At 39.3% G+C, this 26,202-nt stretch overlaps 1 pseudogene; it reads left to right on the forward strand.

The window, feature by feature from the left end:
• The first annotated feature begins 5,177 nt into the window (after positions 1–5,177).
• Positions 5,178–5,774, forward strand: LOC116475508 (large ribosomal subunit protein uL6-like; annotated as a pseudogene).
• The last annotated feature ends 20,428 nt before the right edge of the window (positions 5,775–26,202 follow it).

Raw genomic sequence — 26,202 nt, forward strand, 5'->3', positions numbered from 1 at the left:
GTTCCCAAGGGAAGCAATCGTATGACTAGAAGATTGAAACTTTCAGTGTCATTCCCAACTTGTGGGGAGGAGAGAAGGGCTGAAGGTTGAGTTGATCACCAATAGCCAGTGTTGTACTCAGTCATACCTATGTAATGAAACCTCCATAAAAGCCTAAAAAGACAGGATTCAGACAGCTTCTAGGTTGATGAACATGTGGAGGTGCTTGGAAGATGATGTGCCTGGAGAGGGTATGAAAGCCCCCCCATACCTCTCCCTCCCTGTGCATCTCTTGTATCTGGCTGTTCACCTGTATTCTTTGTGATATTCTTATAGTGAGTAAACATAAAGTGTTTCCCTGAATTCTTTGAGTGTCCTAGCAAATTATTGAACAAGAGGAGTTGGTCATGGGAATCCCAGTTTATAGCTGGTTGGTCAGAAGTACAAGTCACAACCTGGGACTTGCAATTGATGCCTCAAGTGAAGCCAGTCTTGCGGGACTGAGCTCTTAATCTGTGGGGTCTAAAAAAATTAGCTGGGCGTGCTGGCGCATGCCTGTGGTCCCAGCTACTCATGAGGCTGAGGCATGAGAATTGCTTGAACCTGGGAGGCAGAGGTTCCAGTGAGCCGAGGTTGACCCCTGCCCTCCAGCTGGAGTAACAGAGAGAGATTGTCTCAAAAAAAAAAAAAAAAAAAAAATCTGTGGGATCTAACTCTAACTCCAGTAGATAGTGTTAGAATTGAATTAATTGGATTATAGGATGCCTAATTGTCCACTGAGGAAGTCCTTTGTGTGTGAGGGAAAATCCTCCTACATATGGTATCAGTTTTCTATGTTGTGTTGAGTGTGTAAAAATAGGAAAAACAGTTTGTTTTCCTAACTCTTACATTAAGCCACTGTGATATTTTGTTATGGCAGGTTTAGCAGACTAAACAGTTGGTATACAGTAAATATTCAGATTCTGTCACTTCTTTTTATTAATTATAATATCATTTTCCAAGCCCATGAGGGGTATACCTCCTCTTCTGTTACATTCTCAAGATTGAAAGACTAATCCATCCTTCACACTTACCCTCAGATATCATTTCATAATCTTCTATTCTCTGCAGATGTCTTCAGTCTTGTCTTTTATTTCTTTAAATGGTCAGCATAGTGTTCTTAGACTCTGCATTTGGTAATCCCTACATCTAAAGTCTCTGAGGGCCTGCCTTTTGCTCGTAGAGACTAATTTGGGGGTGGGAGGCTTGATTATCTGTTTGCTGGGCATTGTGATTGAAATTGAAATGTTTTGAAGATACTCTCCTCCAGAAAGACTTAGCACTCATGTCTGGGGCTGTTATAAGTCCTGGACAACAGTAAACCAAATTCAAGTCTTGAGTTTCTCTGGATATTCCAGTAGATTCAACTGGGCTGTCATTCTACATAGGCTCTTCCAATTCCAGGTCATCCACAGTTTGAAAGAATAGCTCCCATTTATTGCAGGGAGGATTCTTTGGAGCTCCCCGCCAAACCTTTGTTCCAGACCTGGGTTGATTTCTCTTTCTTGTACTCCATAAAGAATCCACATTTGACTCCTATACTTAAAATGGGAAAATGTTGTTGGCCAAAAACAGCTTTTTTGTTAGAATAACTCTCTAGGTTATTTTTTTCCTTCAAATGTGACCTAATAATTCCCTAATGTCTTGTCATTTATTCCATTCTCTTAAGAATAAATAGGAAGCCAGACTGGAAAGGAAGGGCAAGCAAGGTGAGAGAAAGTTTAAAAAGCCTAAGAGTAGAAGGGAGAGGGAATCTAGCTGCTGGCTTGGCGTACAGTCCATCAGCTCCATCTAGTTTTCTGTCAGTGGAGCTGTGGTTGTGGGGTAGGCTTCAGGGTCCTTTGTGTCTTACTGAAGAAAAATGGCCTTCTAGAGTGAGAAAATCTGCAAACCCAGCAAGCCAATCTCATGTTAATATTGACCTGATATGAACTCAATAACTATTTGTGAAATGAATAAAGGAAGCTAATAACCTGAGTATACTTACTTAATGCTCTTCTATTCATCAACATCATTGAAATGATAATAAAGAAATACGAAGGAAATAACCCCATGGCAGTAAGTGAAACGGGAAGTGGCTGATTAGTTAACCAGAGTTTTCAATGAATTTCTGGAAGATGGAATATGTATGGTAGTTTATTGACAAAATAACATAAAACATGAGCTTCTGGCCAGGTGAGGTGGCTCATGCCTGTAATCCCAGCACTTTGGGAGGCCGAGGTGGGCGGATCACTGAGGTCAGGAGTTTGAGACCTGCCTGCCAGCATGGAGACATTCCGTCTCTATTAAAAATACAAAAGTTAGCCAGGCGTGGTGGTAGTTGCCTCTAATCCCAGCTACTTGGGAGGCTGAGGCAGGAGAATCACTTGAACCCAGGAGGCAGAGGTTGCAGTGAGCCAAGATCATGCCAGTGCACTCCAGCCTGGGCAACAGAATGAGACTCTCTCAAAAACAACAAAAAATTATATCCTAGAACAAAGTCTCAGCATTCCCATTCTGACTTTTTGTTGCTTCTCCACACTGTCCTCTCTCTTTTTTTCTATTTTTTTTTTTTTTCCTTTTTTTTTCCTTTTTTCTCCTTCCTTCCTCCTTCCTTTTTTTTTTTTTTTTTTTTTTTTTTGACAGAATCTCGCCCTGTTGCCCAGGAGCACGATCTCGGCTCACTGCAACCTCTGTCTCCCAGGTTCAAGCAATTCTCTTGCCTCAGCCTCCCAAGTAGCTGGGATTACAGGCACCTGCCACCACACCCAGCTAACTTTGTTTCTTTAGTAGAGACGGGGTTTCACCATGTTTGCCAGGCTGGTCTCAAACTCCTGACATCCACCTGCCTTAGCCTCCCAAAGTGCTGGAATTACAGGAGTGAGCCACCGTGCCTGGCCTGTCCTCTTGCTTTCTACCTAAAAAGACCAAATAAATAAAGTTGGCCAAGAACTTTATTTAAAGTTGGCCAAGATGGATGCCCTCACTCATGTACACACATATTGCTGCTAGCTAGGGAAGAGACTTGCTGGAGAAACAACACACAGCTGGAGAAACTCATTCCAGCATTGATACTGACTAGCCTATCTTTTATTTTGTAAGTATAAATGGACAAATATATATACATATATATATATATATATATATCTCCCCAGAAATAGGAAGAAAATTAACAATTTTAATGTAAAAGACCAGGATGAACAAACCAAAAATGGGCAGAAACAGAGCCAATTTGAGAAAGAGAAGAGAACTTACAACATTGATAAGACAAATTCTTATTAGTATCCTCTGAAAAGTTAGAAGTCATATTGTATCCACATTACTATGCTAGATACTCTGCTCGAAAAAACCTATGCTAAAAACTATGAAAAATGAACCATTAGGAAACACAAAAAAGCTTTTGGAAACCAAAAACAAATGTTAAAAAAAAATCAATACAGCTAGGTGTGGTGGCCCATGCCTGCAATCCTAGCACTTTGGGAGGCTGAGGCAGGAGGATCACTTGGGGTCAGGAGTTTGAGAGCAGCCTGGCCGACATGGTGAAAACCTGTCTCTACTAAAAATACAAAAATTAGTCGGGTGTGGTGGCTGAGACAGGAGAATTGCTTGAACCCGGGAGGTGGAGGTTGCAGTGAGCTGAGATCGTTCCACTGCATTTCAGCCTGGGCAACAGAGTGAGACACTGTCTCAAAAAACAAACAAAAAATCAATAGAAGTACTGCAAGGAAGTCTCCAGAATGAAGAGCAAAAATGAAGATGGGAAGCATGAAAGAAAAGGTGATACATAGACGCTCAATCTAGGAACTCCAACACTTGATCTAAGGTGTATTTCAGAAAAAAAGAACTGAAGAAATAGAGGAGAGGGAATTATTAAAGGAAGAAAATTCTTAGGACTGAAAACAAATAAATTTTTAAACTAAAAATACCTATAAAGAGTCAAGTAGGCTATATGAAAACTAAAATAAAATATTACGTTCCCACATCTTCATTATATTTCAGATTACCAAGGATAAAGATAAAATTGTAAAAGCTTCCAGAAAGAAAATCCAAGTTCACTTACAGAGTAGGGAGTATCCAACTGTCAACTTCTAAATAGCAACGCTGGATATGAGAAGATAATGAAGAACAGTGTTGATAAACCTCTCAAATAAGTGATTTTGGACTTCGTGTTTTATGCCCAAATTATCAGACAATTGTTGAGTACAAAGAAATACATTTTTAGACATGTAAGAATTGAGAAAGTTGATCTCCCAATCATCTTTTTTGAGGATACTATTTGAATATATAGTTTAGCAGAACAAGGAATAAACGTGAAAAAGAGGAAAGTATGGAAACAATGAAGCTAAGCCAGGGGAAAATTGGACAAAGTTTGTCCAGATGGAAGCAGGAAATTAGAAGGATCCTGGAACAGTCCTGCAACAGAGAGTAATTTCTACAGGCTGGATAATCTTCACATAGAGTAAAGGGTTTCTTTTGTCTGCGAGGTGAAAGAAAAGCAATCAGAAGTACCACTAAGCTATAAAGGTTTTATGAGAAATGGTGGTTTACGGAATGATTGCTTTGCCCCCTTTGCCCTTCTGTCACCCGTCCCTTGCATGTGGCTCTTAGAAGCTTCTCACCTTTCTCCTGGGACGCTTCATGAATAACTTGTAATAGAAATGTTACTGAAAAGCTGCCTAAACAAAAAATCGTATAAAGTAGGAACTTGTATAAACTAATACTGTTGTAAATAAAAAAAAACTGATGAGTTAAATATAAAGCAAACTAAAATATGGAATGATTGAATAGGCAGTTGAATGTAAGAAGAGAAAATATTTTATCTTGATGTTTGGAACATTATTTTTTGATTGGTACAGGGTAAAGATGTTGGACTTACAACAAAGTATAACCTTATTCTGCTTTACTCTGTAGTAAACAATATTAACATCATAAAAATGTAAATGCTATCTTTTGAGGGGGTTTCAAGTTTCAAAATTATTCTACACAAAACATAGAAATCTTAATTTTTGTCACAGAACCGAATAAATGACTGAATTAAATGATTTCATTTAATTACATTAATTATTTACTTCTTATAAATTGGGAGGTGTAAGGTCAGGAGGAGAAATGAAGGGTAATGCAAGAGTAGCTTACAAAACAGGGAGCCAATATATTCTAGTTAAACTGAATAAGAGCTTTCTTTGCTGCGTCTACTGCGAAAATGAAGACCATTCTCAGCAATCATACTGTCGACATTCCAGAAAATGTCGACATTACTCTGAAGGGACGCACAGTTATCGTGAAGGGCCCCAGAGGAACCCTGCGGAGGGACTTCAATCACATCAGTAGAACTCAGTCTTCTTGGAAAGAAAAAAAAGAGGCTCCAAGTTGACAAATGGTGGGGGAACAGAAAGAAACTGGCTACCGTTCGGACTATTTGTAGTCATGTACAGAACAGGATCAAGGATGCTACACTGGGCTTCCATTACAAGATGAGGTCTGTGTATGCTCACTTCCCCATCAGTGTCGTTATCCAGGAGAATGGGTCTCTTGTTGAAATCTGAAATTTCTCGGGTGAAAAATACATCCGCAGGGTTCGGATGAGACCAGGTGTTGCTTGTTCAGTATCTCAAGCCCAGAAAGATGAATTAATCCTTGGAGGAAATGACATTGAGCTTGTTTCAAATTCAGCGGCTTTGATTCAGCAAGCCACAACAGTTAAAAACAAGGATATCAGGACATTTTTGGATGATATCTATGTCTGTGAAAAAGGAACTATTCAGCAGGCTGGTGAATAAGATCTAAGAGTTATCCAGCTACAGAAAGAAGATGCCAGATGACTCCTAAGACCTACTTGTGATATTTAAATGATGCAATAAAAGACCTATTGCTTTGGGAAAAAATAAAAATAAAAAACTGAATAAGATACTAACGTTTAAGAATATGTGAATTTATCGATGTAGCCATTAAAAGAAAAGCAAGAGTAATGACTTTAATTACTTACACAGTGTTTACCATGTGCCAGGCACAGTTCTAAGAATTTTACATACATTAAGTCATTTAATCCTCACAATAATCCCTCTAAGTATTCAAAGACTTTTGTCCACTTGAGAGACAGTAAAACTGAGTCACCGGGTGCAGTGGCTCACGCCTGTAGTCCCAGCACTTGGGAGGCTGAGGCGGGCGGATCACCTGAGGTCGGGAGTTTGAGACCAGGCTGGCTGACATGGAGAAACCCTGTCTCTACTAAAAATACAAAATTAGCCAGGCATGGTGGCGCATGACTGTAATCCCAGCTACTCGGGAGGCTGAGACAGCAGAATCGCTTGAACACGGGAGGCGGAGGTTGCGGTGAGCCGAGATCGCGCCATTGCACTCCAGCCTGGGCAACAAGAGTGAAACTCCGTTTCAAAAACAAAAGCAAAAACAAAAAACAAAATACAAAAAAAACTGAGTCACAGGTCACAGAGGGTTAAGTAACTTGCCCAAGTTTACATACCTAGTAATGATGGCTCACAAATGGAAATAAAATAACGATTTAATTAAGAGGTATGGACGGGAAAATTGATAAGTATGAAAAATGATTTGTATTAGGAAGCAATATATATTATATATTATCCCAAGTTGATAAATCTAGAGTAATAAGCTATTTAGAGCTGTGGAGTTACAACTGTAATTACTAGAAGAACTAGAAGCTGGACAGCAGAGTACTTTATATTTTACTTTCCATTTTAAGCCATTTTACATAGTTATTTAATAAGTGTATATATTTTTTAAAGTTTTAACTCTTTTTTTATTAGAAAAAAAATTTAGGCTGGGAGCGGTGGCTCACGCCTGTAATCCCCGCACTTTGGGAGGCTGAGGTGGGTGGATCACCTGAGGTCGGGAGTTCGAGACCAGCCTGACCAACGTAGAGAAACCCCCATCTCTACTAAAAATACAAAATTAGCCGGCTGTGGTGGGGCATGGCTGTAATCCCAGCTACTCGGGAGGCTGAGGCAGAAGAATCACTTGAACCCAGGAGGCGGAGGTGGGGGTGAGCCGAGATCACGCTGCTGCACTCCAGCCTGGGCAACAAGAGCGAAACTCCGTCTCGAAAAAAAAAAAAAAAAAATTAAACTGGGCCAGGTGTGGTGACTCATGTCTATAATCTCAACACTTTGGCAGGCTGAGGTGGAAGGATCACTTGAGCCCAGGAGTTCAAGACCAGCCTGGGCAACATGGCGAAAACCCAGCTCTGAAAAAATTAAAAACTTAGTCAAGCATGGTGGCATGCACCTTTGGTCCCAGTTATTTATTCAAGGAGTGTCACTTGAGCCCACAACGATGAGGCTGCAATGAGCCATGATCACACCACTGCACTCCCACTCCCACCTGGGTGACAGAATGAAAATTACAATTAAAATTAAACTGATCACCTCCTTCCAAACATTTTACTCATTCACACATAATGAAACATCTCTCAAGATAGCTTCCTCTTGATTTTAGATATTAGTACATTCATACTTGGGGAGATTGCAGATAATACTACCAAAATACAAAAAGTGTCTTCAGCTCATTTTGGTTAAAAGTGCCTCATCTACCATGTGTCTGTATACAATTCATTTTGTGTTCATAAAAGGTGACACTAGAAACATCTTACAAAGCTGTTAAAACGTTTGTGTCATCTTAGCACAACACTTACTAAAGTAATGTAGTGAAGAAAAATCCCATGGCCTTGGAGAATAATGATGAAAGTGTTACAGTGAGAGCATACAGTAGAAATACTGAAGAGTTAATGATGCTAAATTAAAGAGCAACCAAAAGCAGAGTCATCATGGGATTATAGAAAGGAAGAGAATGTTAATTTATTCATTCTCTTATTTAACCAATATTTATTGGGCATCTATATGTTCTTAAGGTATATCACATGTTAAATGCTGAGCTTATAAAAAAATTGGACATGTAACTTGCTCTTTGTTTACAGTTTAGCAGATAATACAAAGGGTGCATACCTTTAGTATATGATAGAAATTTATAAGTAACATCATGTGATAAAAATGTGATACGGTAACAAAAGTAAGGGAGAAACGCTCCAGGGAAATTATAAAAAATGGAGCAATTTTTAATTGCATCATGTTCTCAGTGACAGGCAGATGCAAACTAAGTTGTAGGCTCGTCACTGGGGTTGATAAATATAGGTCAGAAGATAAGGAAACATCATGTGATGTTGCTACTGAACTAATCGTATGTAAAAGTAGCCATATATTTTTGTTAAGAGAACTACCGTTACCAATTCTTTCTGGAATAGGACAGTTACCCATACCTCTGCTGGGCACTCAGCATACCCGAAGCCAGAATAATACAAGGAGAACATGATAGAGGAAAAAAATACAATATCTTTTAGCAAAATTGCACACTAGATTCAATGTTCAGTATTAGAAGGTTTGTGTGGTTTGGTGATTTTGACTTTGAGACTGAACTAGGTGGCTGATTTTTCAACTTCTCCACGTGGGCAGGGTCTGAGAGGCTGCAGTACTCCCCCAATGCCCCTCCCTTATCTCTCCACACCCACCAACACATACACACACACACACACATCCTTGTCCCTCTCCAGCTTGGGCTCCTTGTTAATCAGATACAGAGATAGCCTGAGCCAGAGAGTGAAGAGAAAACGGTGGGATGGTAAGGACAGGGAGGGGAGAGAAACTGGATGGCAGCCAGCTCATAAAGGTTCATTGGACAAAGCACAGCAGGACAATGTGGAATACAAGATTGAAACTTTTTCTGGTATCTATAAGAAGCTCATTGGAAAGGATGTGAATTTTGAATTCCCAGAGTTTCAGTTGTAAACAAAAATAACTAAAGTATATTTATAGTAAAAAAAAAAAAAAAAAGACTCGTCTTTAACACATTTAAACATTGAATTCAATCAGATCTAGTACTAGTTTTAGTGGACATGAAAAGATTTTGGGAAGTTGCATTTAATTGGAAAATGCTGAGTGGAACCCAAATGTTCCTTAGTCTTATGTCTTAGAAATTCAAACACAGATGAGGTATGTTAAAATGATCTGCCCCTGCTTGCCCAGAGTTTCCAAAATGTTGACATCAGAAGTGTGTCCTCCTGAACTTTCTCTGGAGGTTGAGCTCTAGGTCTGTGGTTCCCATAGCAGTGAAAAACACATTCATCACTTTTTATTGTGAAGGGTTAACTATATCTCTCATTAGACAATGAGTTCCAACAGCACTAGATTCATGTCTTATTCATTTTTCTAGTAGAGTTACTTTGTTTTATATAGACTGCTTTTCATTCTTTTCCCTTTTTCTTCTTTCTTTTTCTATAAATGTAATAAAATGTTCCCCCAAATGCCAAAAAATACTAAGGAAGAATCCCTTCATTAAAATAAGCTTCATTTTGTTATTCATTACGTCATTGTTTTCATTCATTGTGAGTCTATTTAATTTTAAGTAGAAGCTTGTAAGACCAAATTTTTATAAATTAATGTAAGATGACTAATAAATACTCTAACAGAGTACAGCAGCAAACAGCTGCTCAAATTCCAACGAAGGTGATTCTTTACCTAGTTCTCCTTACATTTTTTATTCTAGAATTGAATTTAGTGATAGCACAGAGAAAATTCACAGTTTTAAAAAGTAATGAACTACCTATACAATAGGACAAAAGATTTACTAAGCTGAAGTCGTTTTATGCTTCATGCGCTTAACCCTAATATTTTGAGCAGAGAACTTTTTATGAGCCCAAAATAAGTAAGCATTCACAACAGCTTTTTAAAATCGTATTTGAAAATAGTGCACCAGGAAAGTAGAAACCTTTAAACAACATTTGCAAAAAACGTTAAGTCAGCAAAATTGTGTTCACGTGTTGGGTTTTTATTTGTTTCTGAAGACAAACACAAATATATGAACCACCCTCCTGATTACAATGTGAGTACAACATATATTTCCATAAAATATATTTACTTTTATACTAAATTTATATATACATATTTTATATATACAATATACATATATAAATACATGTATATTTATATTACATTTTATATATACATATGTGTGTATTTTTATATATATGCATATATATAAAATACTTGAAACTCAGAAAATGCTTTACTTTGGCCTCTGTTGGAAGCTCTCAATAAAGAGAAAATTTGTTCTATATTCAGATTCTATGACCTGGCTTCCTTATCAGTGGAAACATTGGCAAATATTAGCTTTACTTAGGATCAGATTTATTTCTGTTGTATATGCACATAGTTGTAATTGATTGCTTTCTATGTTAACTTCCTAAGAAACCAAGGGTTACTTTAAAGAAGAATTGTGGGTAATACTGAAATCCAGTGAACAAGAAGAGGCAGGAGACATGATTGAACATTCTTTACAGAGGAAAAAAAAAAGGCATTCAGAACTCATAATGTGCTCTAGAGTAATTAGCGACTGCTTAGTAGTCATAACATTACAAGAAATCAAATGTCAGGTTTAAAAATGATTGATGTGTAAATGAACTGTTGTGCTACCTGCTGCTAAGATCTCAACAATCAAAGTACTTTCAGCACTATCTTGGAACAAAAACCATCGTTTCTAGGGCTGAGGTTTGCTTTATTTATTTATTTATTTATTTTTTGAGATGGAGTCTCACTCGGTCACCCAGGCTGGAGTGCAGTGGTGCAATCTCGGCTCACTGCAACCTCTGCCTCCAGGGTTCAAGCTATTCTCTTGCCTCAGCCTCCTGAGTAGCTGAGTACAGGCATGTGCCACTGTGCCTGGCTAATCTTTGTATTTTTAGTAGAGATGTAGTTTCACCACGTTGGTCAGGCTGGTCTCGAACTCCTGACCTCGTGACCCGCCAGCCTCTGCCTCCCAAAGTTCTGGGATTACAGGCATGAGCCACCGTGCCCAGCTGGGGTTTACTTTTTCTCCTCATAAAAATGCTGATATTTTATATGATTAGGATGAATCAAGTCAAATGTGAAAATAGGCCAGGTATAGTGGCTCACATCTGTAATCCCAGCACTTTGGGAGGCTGAGGCGAGAGGATCACTTGAGGTCAGGAGTTTGAGACCAGCCTGGCCAACATGGCGAAACCCCATCTCTACTAAAAGTATGAACATTAGCCAGGGCATGGTGGCACACACCAGTAGTTATAGCTACTCGGGAGGCTGAGGCATGAGAATTGCTTGAGCCCGGGAGGCACAGGTTGTGGTGAGCTGAAACTGTGCCACTGCACTCCAGCCTGGGAGACAGAGGGAGACTCTGTCTCCAAAAAAAAAAAAAAAAAAAAAAAGAGAAAGAGAAAAAGAAAAAGAAAAAGAAAAGAAAAGAAAAAGTTGAAGTACATTTCTATTATAACTTCAGTTTTGGTTTTTTTATAACTCATATTGCTGTATAAAAGTTAACATATAAGTTAAGGAAAACTTAGTACATTATGGCTATTAACTTATTTTATTTTGTCTAGTTTTATAATTTTTTATTTTTAATGTTTTTGGGTACCTAGTAGGTATATATATTTATGGGATATATTAGATGTTTTGGTACAGGCATGCAATGTGTGATGATTGCATCATGGAAAATGGATATCCATCTCCTCAAGCATTTATCCTTTGTGTTATAAACAATCCAATTAGACCCTTTTGGTTATTTTTAAATGTACAATTAAATTATTATTGACTATAGTCACCCTGTTATGCTATCAAATACTAGGCCTTATTCATTCTTTCTAACTATTTTTCGTACCCATTAACTATCCCCACCTCCCTCTCACTCTCCCATTACCCTTCCCAGCTTCTGGTAGCTATCCTTCTACTGTCTATCTCCAAGGGTTCAATTGTTTTGATTTTTAGATCCCACAAACAAGTGAGAACATGCAATGTTTGTCTTTCTGTGCCTAGCTTATTTAACTTAACATAATGACCCCCAGTTCCATCCATGTTATTGCAAATGACTGAATCTCATTATTTTTTATGGCTAAACAGTACTCCATTGTATATAAGTATGACATTTTCTTCATTCATTTATCTGTTGACGAACACTTAACGTTGCTTCCAAATCTTAGCTATTGTGAACAGTGCTGCAATAAACATGGGAGTGCAGATATCTCTGCAATATACTTATTCTCTTTCTTTGGAGTATATACGCAGCAGTGGGATTGCTGTACAGTACTTCTATTTTTAGTTTTTTGAGGAAGCTCCAAATTGTTCTCCATAGTGGTTGCACTAATTTACATTCCCATCAACAGTATGAGAGTTCCCTTTTTTCTTAGCTTATATCCAAAAGACAGGCAATAACTGGGGGGTGAGATTAGTTATGAGGGTGAGATGACATCTCACTGCAGTTTCGATTTGCACTTCTCTGATGATCAATGATGTTGAGCATCTTGTCATATGTCTTCTATTGAAAAAATGTCTATTCAAATCTTTTGTCCATTTTTAATTGGATTATAGAGTTGTTTGAGCCCCTTTATGGCTATTAACTTTAAAACAATAAATAGCTAATGTTTAATTTATGCTTATTATTCAGGTTCTTTTCATTATCGTTGGGATAACTTTGTGGGTATTGGCTTCAAAATTACATCCAGTAGGCCGGGCACAGTGGCTCATGCCTGTAATCCCAGCACTTTGGGAGGCTGAAGCGGGCAGATCACCTGAGGTCCGGAGCTCAAGACCAGCCTGGCCAAAATGGTGTGACCCCATCTCTACTAAAAATACAAAAATTATGGCTCACGCTTGTAATCCCAGCACTTTGGGAGGCCGAGGCGGGCGGATCACGAGGTCAGGAGATCAAGACCACAGTGAAACCCCGTCTCTACTAAAAATACAAAAAATTAGCCGGGCGTGGTGGTGGGCACCTGTAGTCCCAGCTACTTGGAGAGGCTGAGGCAGGAGAATGGGGTGAACCTGGGAGGCGGAGCTTGCAGTGAGCCGAGACTGCGCCACTGCACTCCAGCCTGGGTGACAGAGCGAGACTCCGTCTCCCAAAAAAAAAAAAAAAAAAAAAAAATACAAAAATTAGCCTGGTATGGTGACAGGGGCCTGCTGTAATCCCAGATACTCGGTAGGCTGATGCAGGAGAATTGCTTGAACCTGGGAGGCAAAAGTTACAGTGAGCCGAGATCACATCACTGCACTCCAGCCTGGGTGACAGCGCGAGACTACATCTCAAAAAATAAAATAAATTTTTTTTTTTGAAATAGAATAAATAAATTTTTAAAAATTTTAGAAAAACTCTTAGTTCAGCCTGTAAAAATACAAAGAATATGATTATGAACAAATAACCACTGAGCCACTAACCAATTTAATTTCTTCTCATATATGGTCAGAATGGAAGCTAACTTTCCTTCACAAGCGAGAAGTCATTGTATGCCATAATACTCAAAAGGAATGAAAACCACAAAGCAAAACTTTCCAGAGGATCATGAGAATCAGAGATCTTTTAGAAGACTTTATAAATTCTTGGCATCGGATCATACTTTGGCTTTGTTGAATAGTCATTGTCTTTTGGAAGAAGTTTCCTGATCTCCCAGCTCATAAGCATTCAGGTCACAGCAAGGGGCCGAGTAAGGAAGTTCTGGAGATTTTATACAAACTGGCACAAAGGATACAGGTGACTCTGAAAGGTGGAGCAGTTGGTGTTCTGGGCAATGTTGCTGGGTGTTGGTGGCAACACATTTACGTGAAATGAGTGACCTGATTAGGGAAACAGAAGCAGTGTGATAGGCAAGGCTTGGCTTCTAAGAGTCATGGAAGGGTTTGTTACTTTCAAGAGTGGATAATACATGCCGCTATTAATACTAACGGTACATTTTACTTGATAGCAAAGCGGCCAATCAACCCAGAACACCAATTGCTAATGGTGATGGGTCTAGGTAGAGTTAATGGGGCCTCAAACCTTTCAGAACTCATTGTTCTTTCAGAACCTAGGTTTGGTCAATGGCTCTTTAGTCAAACCAAGGAAGGTTGTGTCCCAAGTCCAGCTCGACTTAGAGGTTGGGAAAATCCTTGAAAATGCTGAATACTTGTTGCAACCATCCTTGCAGCCAAACATGGAATGAGGGTCAGGCATTTCTTTTCATGGCACCATAGCATCACACTATTATTTTCTAACTCTCTCTCTGTCTCTTCCAACAGACTATAAATTATTTGAGTCAAGAAAACTTACATATTTTTGTATCTAAAGTGGCTTGCAAGATATCTGAGAGAGAATAAATATTTTTACAATGAATGAATGGATTAAGCAGCTAAGGACTAAATCAGAGGGGAAATCTAAAGCTGGAATGTTAGTCTATCAGAAGAGACAGGTTCTGGGTGGAACATGGCGGCTCACACCTGTAAAGCCAGTGCTTTGGGAGGCTGAGCTGGGAGCACTGTTGAGACCAGGTATTAAAGAGAAGCCTGGACAACATAGCAAGACCCCTGTCTCTACAAAAAATTTAAAAATCAGCCATGTGTGGTAACAGACGCCTGTAGTCCCAGCTACTTGGGAGGCTGAGGCAGGAGGATCACTTGAGGCCAAGAGTTAGAGATTGGTGCACTATGATTGCACCACCGCACTGAAGCCTAGGTGACAGAGCAAGACCTTGTCTCAAAAAAGAGAGAGAGAGAGAGAAGTGATGGAGCCTGAGTTGTTACTGTAGCTACCATTGAAGTTTGCCAATATGCCAACCACTATGTTAAACATTTTTCATATATCATATAATCCTCACACAACCTTTTGAGGTAAGTACCGTCATAAGTATCATGGTACAGATAAGTGTATGATACAGATAAGGAAAATAAATAAAAGAAAATTACAAAAAAACCCCCAACAAAACATGGCCCTAAGTCTCACAACTAGTAGGAATTGGACACCATAGCTTATGAGTTTTTTAAAATTAATTAATTAATTTATTTATTTATTTATTTTTATTTTTATTTTATTTTATTTATTTTTTTTTTGCGACAGAGTCTCGCTCTTTCGCCCAGGCCGGACTGTGGTGGCGCAATCTCGGCTCACTGCAAGCTCCGCCTCCTGGGTTCACGCCATTCTCCTGCCTCAGCCTCCCGAGTAGCTGGGACTACAGGCACCCGCCACCACGCCCGGCTAATTTTGTGTATTTTTAGTAGAGACGGGGTTTCACTGTGTTAGCCAAGATGGTCTTGATCTCCTTACCTCGTGATCCACCCGCCTCGGCCTTCCCAAAGTGCTGGGATTACAGGCGTGAGCCACCGCGCCAGGCCAATTAATTTATTTTTTATAGCAGTTTTAGGTTTGTGGAAAATTAAGCCGATAGTAAGAGAGTTCCCATATACCTCCTTACTCTTCAGCTTATAGTTTCCCTTATAATTAAAATCTTGCATTAATGGGTGTGTTATAATTAATAAACCAATAACAATATATTATTATTAACTAAAGTCCATAGTTTATGGTCCTTATTTTGTGTTGTACAGTTATATAGGCATTGACAAATACATACATAGCTTAAAATTGTAACCCCATGTCACAATAAAAAGATACTCTGGAATCATTAAAAAGATGTTTGAGTGAATTCTGAGATCTCATCATGAAGATGGCAACTCTTCCAAATTAATCTATGACGTTAGTGCAATTCCTATCATACATCCGAAGGATCTTCATTAAATTTGAAAAACCCATGCAAAACTCAAATGGAAAAGGCCAAGAAGAGCCAGGACAATTTTGAAGAAGAGGAAGGATTATCTTTACCAGATATCAAGCTTATAATAAATCTATAATAATTAAAACATGCTCTTTTTACAATTAAATAGATCATCAAATAGACCATTAAAATGAAATACAAGTCTAGAAACAGATCCATGCATATATGGATTTTTTTAAGGCAGAATTTTTATCTATTTATAAATCAGTTGGGAAATGGTAAACTAGTCAATAAATGACGCTGGAACAAATGATTCTCCATATGGGGTAAGAAGGAAAATTTTGCCACCCACCAAAAAATTAAGGTAAAATAGACACTAAACATGAAAAACAAAACTATAAAACTTAAGAAAACACAGGAAAATGTCTTCATTATACCTGGGCCAGGACAGATTTCTTTAATAACGCACAAAGACCACAACTCATAAAGGAAAACTGATAAATTTGCATATAATAACATTTTTGCATATAATAACATTTGAAATTTTGTATGACAAAAGACACCATAAACAAAGGAAAAAGACATGCACAAATTGGAAGAATTTTGCAATTCATATAGCAAATATTTATAATAGAATTTACGAAGAACTGCCACTAGATAAATAAGGCAAAGCAAAAAGGAAAAATAAAGCAATCGATTTAAACAGGAGAGGAAAAATGGATGGCAAAGAAAAATATGTAAAGATGTTCAATCTTGCTATGAATCAGAGGAATGCAAATGAAAGGCACAATGCTAGGCTGTTTTATACCTACTGGCTTGAGAAAAATTGAAAATTCATATTATGTGTTGATAAAAGTGCAGGGAAATAGAAATTCTTGTACACTGCTGGAAATATAAATGACTCTCAATACTTTGGACAGTGAGGCAGAGACTGCTTATTCTTTCAGATTCATTTTCTTCTTTTTCCAGGGCACGCAGCTAGACTATCTTTCCCGGGTTCCCTTGCAGTTGGGTGTGGTTATCTAACAGAATGTTACCAGTGGAATGGGATTAAAAATGATGTCTTTCTCCATGTACTTTCCCCCTTCTGACTGACTGGAATGGCCATGCCAAGGGAAACTTGAAAGTCACATGTTAAAAATGGCAGCATCCCTTACAGCCTGGTTACCTGAATAGCTGTGTAGAGCAGAGTACTCCTCCCCTCATTCTACAAGTTATCTGGTGTTCATTCAAGTCATTATGAGGGCCTCAGCACATGCTGCTCTAGGTTTTTAGGTGAATGAGAAATAGACTGTTATTGTATTTGCTGCATTATTTTGGGGTGGGGGAGGGTCTGTTTGATGCTGTATCTGAGCTCACTACAGAGATGCATTTGGCAATATACAAGATCTACACCTGTAGCCAGCAATTCTGTTTTTACCTACATTCCCTAGAGAAACTAATAGTTATATGAAGAGGGAGACATGTATAAGAATGCTCACTGGCCGGGCGCGGTGGCTCATGCCTTTGGGAGGCCATGCACTTTGGGAGGCCAAGGCAGGCGGATCACAAGGTCAGGAGTTCGAGACCAGCCTGGCCAATATGGTGAAACTTCGTATCTACTAAAAATACAAAAATTAGCCAGGTGTAGTGGCGGGCTCTTGTAGTGCTGGCTACTCTGGAGGCTGAGGCAGGAGAATCGCTTGAACCCAAGAGGCGAAGGTTGCAGTGAGCTGAGATCATGCCATTGCACTCCAGCCTGGGCGACAGAGTGAGACTCTGTCTCAAAAAAAGAAAAAAAAAAAGTTCATTGCAGTACTCATGGTAATAGAAGAAAACGGGGGGAACACTACCTTCATAGAGAAAAAGATAAATTGTAATTTGTTTATAAGATGGAATACTATAGACCAGTACTTATTAACAATTTAGACACACACTTATTAACATGGATAACATTAAAAAGCAAATTGCGGCCAGGCGCAGTGGCTCACACCTGTAATGCCAGCACTTTGGGAGGCCGAGATGAGTGGATCACTTGAGGCCAGAAGTTCAAAACCAGCCTGAGCAACATGGCGAAACACTGACTCTACGAAAAATGCAAAAATTAGCCAGGTCTGGTGGTGCACGCCCATAATCCCAGCTACTCGGGAGGCTGAGTCAGGAGAATTGCTTGAATCCGGGAGACATAGGTTGCAGTGAGCTGAGATGGCACCACTGCACTCCAGCCTGGGCAACAGAGCGAGACTCCGTCTTAAAAAAAAAAAGCAAATTGCAAAATAACTATAATATGCCATGTATGTAAATATTTAAAGATCAGTATATGGGGAACACTTATAATCAGTACAAAAATCAGAATTATAATGAAAATCACTAATTCAGTATAGGAATTCTGGGTCGGTCATGTATAATTGTATTGTGGGCACTATTCATGTAAACTACAGTGTTTATGCAGTATTCAGTCTTCTATGATAGACATAGGAAGGAAAGGTAGAAAGATTGGCATGATTTTTAATCATTTATTTATTTTTGAGACAGAGTCTCACTCTGTCACCCAGGCTGGAGTGCAGTGGTGTGATCTCAGCTCACTACAACCTCCGCCTCCTGGGTTCAAGTGATTCTCCTGCCTTAGCCTCCAAAGTAGCTGGGATTACAGGCACCTGCGACCATTACAGGCACGTGCCACCATACCCAGCTAATTTTTGTATTTTTAGTAGAGATGGGGTTTCACCATGTTGGTCAGGCTGGTCTCAAACTCCTGACCTTGTGATCCGCCTACCTCAGCCTCCCAAGGTGCTGGGATTATAAGCATGAGCCACCACGCCCTGCCATTTTAATCATATTTTAACTTTAATTGTATCTAATTTATTTTAAATGACAGATAGAGAAGGAGAAGAATCTGATATTGTCAAATGTTGACTTTTGTTTAATCTTGTAGTTCATTAATAGATGCCTTTTTTTTTTTATTGAGACAGAGTCTTGCTCTGTTGCCCAGGCTGGAGTGCAGTGGTGTGATCTCGGTTCACTGCAACCTCTGCCTCCCAAGTTCAAGTGAGTCTCTACTAAAAATCTAAAAATTAGCTGGGACTACAGGCACGTACCACCACACCCAGCTAATTTTTGTATTTTTAGTAGAGACAGGGTTTCACCATATTGGCCAGGCTGGTCTTGAACTCCTGACCTCGTGATCCACCCGCCTCAGCCTCCCAAATTGCTGGGATTACAGGTGTGAGCCACCGCACCCAGCCCTTTTTATTTTCATACTTTTTGCTACGTGTATAGTGTTTCATAATGTAAAAAGATAAAAAGAAAAGTAACTAAAGAAGGTCCCAAGGGCAATTCTTTTTATTATTTCACTATTTTATTATTCTTTTTATTATTTCACTTTATTTTTTTCATGATTGAAAAGTAATGGCCAGGCGCAGTGGCTCAGGCCTGTAATCCCAGCAGTTTGGGAGGCTGAGGTGGGTGAATCACCTAAGGTCAAGAATTCGAGATCAGCCTGGCCAACATGGTGAAACCCTGTCTCTACTAAAAATATAAAAATTTACTGGGCGTGGTTGCACACACCTGTAATCCCAGCTACTTGGGAGGCTGAGGCACGAGAATCACTTGAACCTGAGAGGTGGAGGTTGCAGTGAGCCGAGATCATGCCACTGCACCCCAGCCTGGGTGATAGAGTGAGACTCCGTCTCAGAAAACAACAACAACAAAAGAAAATTAATAAATGCTTTATTATAGAAAAATTTGAAGAGCACAAAACACAACAAAAAGACTAAAGGAAATAAGTCACTCATATTCCCATTCTAGAAGTTCTTATATTTCTCAAAGTGTAGGAAGATTCCAAAGCCACTGGAAAAAGTGAAAATTATAATAAAATCTAGTATATGCATCAATATTTTGATGCTTATTTAACTGTAATATTCTACTGATACATTGTGTGGTTTGCCTGTAGTATATGGCCCATAAAATTGGTATATTAGATAAATAGGCAATAAAGTGACTGCTATGGTTTGCAGTCCTTTATCAAAATAAAACTCATTACTTCCAGTTATTTTCAAATAGGAATAGAGAGGGGATTGGTGGGAGTTTACAGACATGGGCATGGCTATCGTTGGTTGGTTGTGGAGCCTCAGACAAAACACATTGTGTCTTTCATTTGTCTTATTACTTACCAGTGGATATTTATAACAATGAAGATGAAATTCGGTTTAAACAGTGCTGAGGACAATTCAGAAGCACTAAAAACAAAATACATGTTAAAGGGTAGGTGCAATGTGGCAGATTGTATTTTCCAAAGGTGGCCACAACAGTATCTTTTATCTCACCTCTCTTTTTACCATACGTTTTCTCTCTTTCCATTGAGAGATGGGGTGTAGGTTATGACTTCTCCCCTCCAATCTGGGCCAGTCTTTGTGACTGCCTTGACCAAAAGCATATGGCAGAGGGATGCCATGTGACATCTAAGGATAGGTAATAAATATGCCACACGTTCACCTTGATCTCTAAGGATCACACTGAGGGATGCCACCCACATAGAAGCAGCCTAAATATTGAGGCTGCCATACTTTGAGGAAGCCTAAAGTAGCTCATATAAAGAGACCCTGAGACTACTTGCAGAGAGATGCTTGACCTGCCCCCAGTTGCTTCAGCCCTTCATTGGTACAGTCAGTGTCTCACTACAATTGCATTAGAAACCCAAGCCAGAACCATCTAACCAAGCCTTTCCTGAATTTCTGACCCACAGAAACCATGAGAGATAAGGAAATGATTGTTGTTTTAAGCCATTAAGTTTTGGAGTGTTTTCTGAATACCACAATACATAAGTGAAACATAGAAAAGAGGATAGAAGAGTGAGTATAGTTAACAATAATTTATTGTGTATTTCAAAATAGCTACACAAGAAGATTTGAAATGTTCTCAACATAAAGAAATGATAAATATTTGAGGTGATGGATATCCTGATTACCCTGATTTGATCATTATACATTATATGCATGTATCAAAATGTCACATGGACCGTATAAATATGTACAATTATTATGTATCAATTTTTTTAAAAACTATAAAACATGCCATGCAAGGCGGCTCACACCTGTAATCCCAGCACTCTGGGAGGCTGAGGTGGGAGGAACACTTGAGCCCAGGAGTTTGAGACCAGCCTGGGCAACATAGTGAGACCCCATCTCTACAAAAAATAAAAAATTAGCTGGGTGTGGTGGCGTGTGCCTGTAGTCCCAGCTACCCAGGAGGCTGAGCTAGGAGGATTGCTTGGGCCCAGGAGATGGAGACTGCAGTGAGCTGTGATCTCACCACTGCACTTCAGCCTGGGTGACAGAGGTAGATCCTGTCTCGAGGAAAAAAAAAAATTGCTTCTCCTTCTCTGACTTCTCCTCTTTCACTCTCACTCTCCAATGAAAAACAAACAAAAAAGAGTTTAGGATCAGTTGCTAGCCTCCAGATTCTGAAATTTTATTAGTACCAATTGGAAGGTTCCAGTTTCTTCTTTCCACATACATAGTCCCTTGGGTCTGGTCTCTGGTAGTGTTTTGTACCTCAAGAGGGAACAATTAACATTAGTTGAACAGATGACTATTCTGCAGCAGCTGAGCATTCTTACCCTGGGTTTTCACCTAGCGAACATGGTGAAATTCCGCCTCTACTAAAATTACAAAAAAAAATTAGCCAGGTGTGGTAGCAGGTGCCTGTAATCCCAGCTACTCAGGAGGCTGAGGCAGGAGAATCGCTTCAACCTGGGAGGTGGAGGTTTCGGTGAGCCAAGGTCACGCCACTGCACTCCAGCCTGGCAGACAGAGTGAAATTCTGTGTTAAAAAAAAAAAAAAAAAAAAAAAAAGGCTGGGCATGGTGGCTCATGTCTGTAATCCCGCACTTTGGGAGGCAGAGGCAGGCGGATAACGAGGTCAAGAGATTGAGACCATCCTGGGCAACATGGTGAAACCCTGTCTCTACTAAAAATACAAAAATTAGCTGGGCGTGGTGGCGCACGCCTGTAGTCCCAGCTACTCTGGAGGCTGAGGCAGGAGAATCACTTGAACCCGGAAGGAGGAGGTTGCAGTGAGCTGAGATCATACCACTGCACACCTGCCTGGGTGACAGAGCTCGGCAGAGTGAGACTCCGTCTCAAAATAATAGTAATAATAATAACAACACAATTTTTAAAAATGTTGGGTTTTCATAAAGTGAACCAACATTGCACGCCCCTATATTCTCTTCATTGTTCTTCCCACAAACAGGAAATATACTTATTTTGTAAGGCAGTACAGAATACTCTTCACCTTAGAGCTTTGCCTGAAAGCTTTACTAGTTTCACTTTTTGAGTCGTGATGTTTTCTTCTTGGGATAAATGATAATGTGCTGTCTTCAAAATATTAGACTACGTCTCTGAATTTTTTATCCACTGTATAGTTGAAGAACGAGCGTGTTTAGTTTTGAGGTATTGCATATCATATAGTCCTAGGAATCACTTCTATATAGTATTATTATCATTTTTCAAATCTTGGAATTACTACCTTTAAAGGAAGAATAGAAAGCAGGATTTCCAAGGAGGAAGGATTAAAAATCAGTTGGAAAATAACCAAATCAAACATTAAAAAAAAAAATAAAACATTCATTTAACTAAAATTAGTGCAATAAATAACTGGGTAAATTTCCAAGAGTATTTGTCTAATAAAATCTATTATTACTCTTGTTTGTAAATCAAAAAACCCCAGTTTAGGGAACTAGTTTGGGCAAAAAATGGGGATACGTTGGCTCATTTAAACAAACCCTGGCTGCGCATGGTGGCTCACACCTGTAATCCCGGCACTTTGGGAGGCCGAGGAGGGCAGATCACCAGAGGTCGGGAGTTCAAGACTAGCCTGACCAACATGGTGAAACCCTGTCTTTACTAAAAACACAAAAATTAGCTGAGCGTTGTGGCAGGTGCCTATAATCCCAGCTACTCAGGAGGCTGAGGCAGGATAATTGCTTGAACCCAGGAGGCGGAGGTGGCAGTGAGCCGAGATGTCACCATTGCACTCCAGCCTGGGCAACAGAGTGAGACTCTGTCTCAAAAACCAAACCAAACAAAACCAAAAAACCCTATTAAGATCAGCAGTACAGTTAGCATCAAAGGTATCTGGAACCAGGAACTCAACTGTATTGTGGTCCTTCTCCCTTGTACCGTCTCTCCCTGCTTTTTTCTCTCTCTCCCCATTTTTTGGTTTGCTTCTCTCTACTTTTTAATCTCAATACATTTAAAAGTAGAAGTTTCCTGTTTTTAATTCCTACTTCAGTCTGTTTTTCCTATCTATTGAATGTTTTAATTCCCATCAATCTTTATTTTTAACATCAATCTGCTTCTTCAAGTTTTAATTTTTTAAATCCTTCTTGGCCTTTGAATTTTTGTCCCTAACCTTTACTCTTTGTCGATAGTGTGTGCTTATTACCAATTTATCTCTATAAGAGGGAAGTACCAGAACTTAAAAAGCAGCATGGGCCTACAAATGTAAGGAAATTGATTTGCATTTATAAATAATGGGGACGGCAAGGTTCTGAGAAGTAGTCAGCTGGTATTATCTCAAATTTGACTGTATTGATGATTTTTAACCACGAAATTTAGACTTTCCATAAGGATAAAAACTTGCTTGTTTATCCCATTTCTTGGCTAAGGATGGGAACTACATTTCCCAGAATCCTCTTCCCTATATGGTTCTAGGTTAGAATTGAACAAAAGAGGAATGTGTATGAGATTTGGAAAGTGAATGAAACTGAAGCGACTGTGCTCAAAGGGTCATTGCTGTGAAACCGGGCGACAGGTAGAGACAGATGCTGCGAGTCCCAGCTTGTCCTTCCATTCTCCGTTCTGTGTCTTGCCTCTCTTGCCACCTGCTGGTTCGGCTGATCAATAACAGCCCCTGACCCAGGGTGTAGGCGATAGCTACACAAAGACAAACCTTTCCCCAGAGATGGCAATTTCGAGACCCTCCATGAATATGCTCTTTGCAGTCCCACTTTGGCAACTGGTCACGCTTGATTTCCTGGACTTCTCGGCCAGCTGCGGTTTGTTACTCACATCAGTGCTTCAGTGGACTCTTCAGCTTATTTCTCTGATTCTCTGACTCTCCCATTCACTTTTGCAACTCTTTTCATATTCGTGTAAGTCCTAATTCCTATAGTAAATTAGTTATTCTCATTATCATTACAGTGGCTCTTGGAACCCTTCGATCTTCGTGCTCGGCTGTCTTTATTGCTTCAGGTGTCTTCCCTGATAGTTGCAAATTGGCCACCACAACCGAGCGTTCCCTACTCACCTGACGTTGCTCCATGCAGCAAGCAAGCGCACAGGTACTTACAAGTCTTTCTCCTTACAATCTTCTCTTGTTTCAGGAAGGAATATCGTTTTTACCAGAAGCCTCTAACAGAATTCCCCTCTAAGTCTCCTAGGTCAGATCAGGCTCCTTCCCCTGGTCACTGATAAAGGCGCTAAATTGCCATAATTGGCTCAGACTCGTGGTCCTGTCCTTGGCTGCACATCAGGGGAAATTTTAAAACATATTTTCACCCGCACCCAACTTGCAACGATTCTGATCGAATTGTTTTGGGGTGGTGCTGTAGCTCAGTATTTGTAAAATGCTTTCGCAGAGATTATAATGTGCAGCCAGGGTTGAGAACCACTGCTTGGATCAAACATGATTCATTCTCTTGATATTTCACAATGCCTGAGCAAATCAGGGTTCTGTATAAGGAAGAAGGTAGAAATGCTGAGGGATTGTCAATCAAGATTTATTCATCCAAATTATCTCATTCAAGCATTGACCTATGGAATAGATGGAAATACGACTAAATTTCCCACTTGATTTTCATCATCTAACATCACTAAGAATTACCAGAGTCTAAACAAGTTATTTGACTAAATCTAGGAATAATAATACAACAGCTATTCTCTATTCCTTAGTTACTGGAAGTAAAGCCTTTCTGAATGAGCTACCAAACCACGTGGCACAGAGCTCAAGAAATAACTATTCCTTTGTGGGGCACCTAATGAAATAGCCTTATTTAATTATATAATTAATTTCATGATTAATATAATTAATTATAGGGGTGGGAACATGGAGAGATGGTCAAAGGGTATAAGGTTTCAGTTAGAAAACATGTTTTTGAGATATATTGCACAGCATGGTGACTATAGTTAATAATGTAATATATATTTCAAAATTGCTAACAGGGCAAATTTTAAATATACCACAAAAAATGGTAAGTATGTGAGGTGATGGATTTAATTAGCTTAATTTAATCATTTTACAATACATAGATATATCAAAACATCACATTGTACCCCACAAATATATATAATTGTCAACTAAAAACAATTAAAAATTTTTAAAAAATCCCTGTAGTTCTGAATTTGAGTTGGAAGTATCAGTATGATATTGTAACATTATCTTTTTTTTGTATTTTCATTGTCATTAATTTTTTTTTTTGTGAGAGAGGGTCTTACTTTGTTACCCAGGCTGGAGTGCAGTGGCAAGGATCTCGGCTCACTGCAACCACCCCCTCCTGTGTTCAAGCGATTCTCAAGGCTCAGCTCTCCGAATAGCTGGGATTACAGGTGCACATCACCATGCTCAGCTAATTTTTTTTTTTTTTTTTTTTTTTTTAGTAATAATTTTTTTTATTTTTTATTTTTATTTTATTATACTTTAGGGTTTTAGGGTACATGTGCACAATGTGCAGGTTTGTTACATATGTATCCATGTGCCATGTTGATTTCCTGCACCCATTAACTCGTCATTTAGCATTAGGTGTATCTCCTAATGCTGTCCCTCCCCCCTCCCCCCACCCCACAACAGTCCCCGGAGTGTGATGTTCCCCTTCCTGTGTCCATGAGTTCTCATTGTTCAATTCCCACCTATGAGTGAGAACAAGCGGTGTTTGGTTTTTTGTCCTTGCGATAGTTTACTGAGAATGATGTTTTCCAGTTTCATCCATGTCCCTACAAAGGACACGAACTCATCATTTTTTATGGCTGCATAGTATTCCATGGTGTATATGTGCCACATTTTCTTAATCCAGTCTATCGTTGTTGGACATTTGGGTTGGTTCCAACTCTTTGCTATTGTGAATAGTGCCGCAATAAACATACGTGTGCATGTGTCTTTATAGCAGCATGATTTATAGTCCTTTGGGTATATACCCAGTAATGGGATGGCTGGGTCAAATGGTATTTCTAGTTCGAGATCCCTGAGGAATCGCCACACTGACTTCCACAATGGTTGAACTAGTTTACAGTCCCACCAACAGTGTAAAAGTGTTCCTATTTCTCCACATCCTCTCCAGCACCTATTGTTTCCTGATTTTTTAATGATGGCCATTCTAACTGGTGTGAGATGGTATCTCACTGTGGTTTTGATTTGCATTTCTCTGATGGCCAGTGATGATGAGCATTTCTTCATGTGTTTTTTGGCTGCATAAATGTCTTCTTTTGAGAAGTGTCTGTTCATGTCCTCTGCCCACTTTTTGATGGGGTTGTTTGTTTTTTTCTTGTAAATTTGTTTGAGTTCATTGTAGATTCTGGATATTAGCCCTTTGTCAGATGAGTAGGTTGCTTAGGTCTAGTGGTAATTGTTTTATAAATTTGGGAGCTGCAGGGTTAGGTGCATAT

The sequence above is a fragment of the Hylobates moloch genome, unplaced genomic scaffold, assembly GCF_009828535.3.
Source record: "Hylobates moloch isolate HMO894 unplaced genomic scaffold, HMol_V3 SCAFFOLD_2, whole genome shotgun sequence".
NCBI lineage: Eukaryota > Metazoa > Chordata > Mammalia > Primates > Hylobatidae > Hylobates > Hylobates moloch.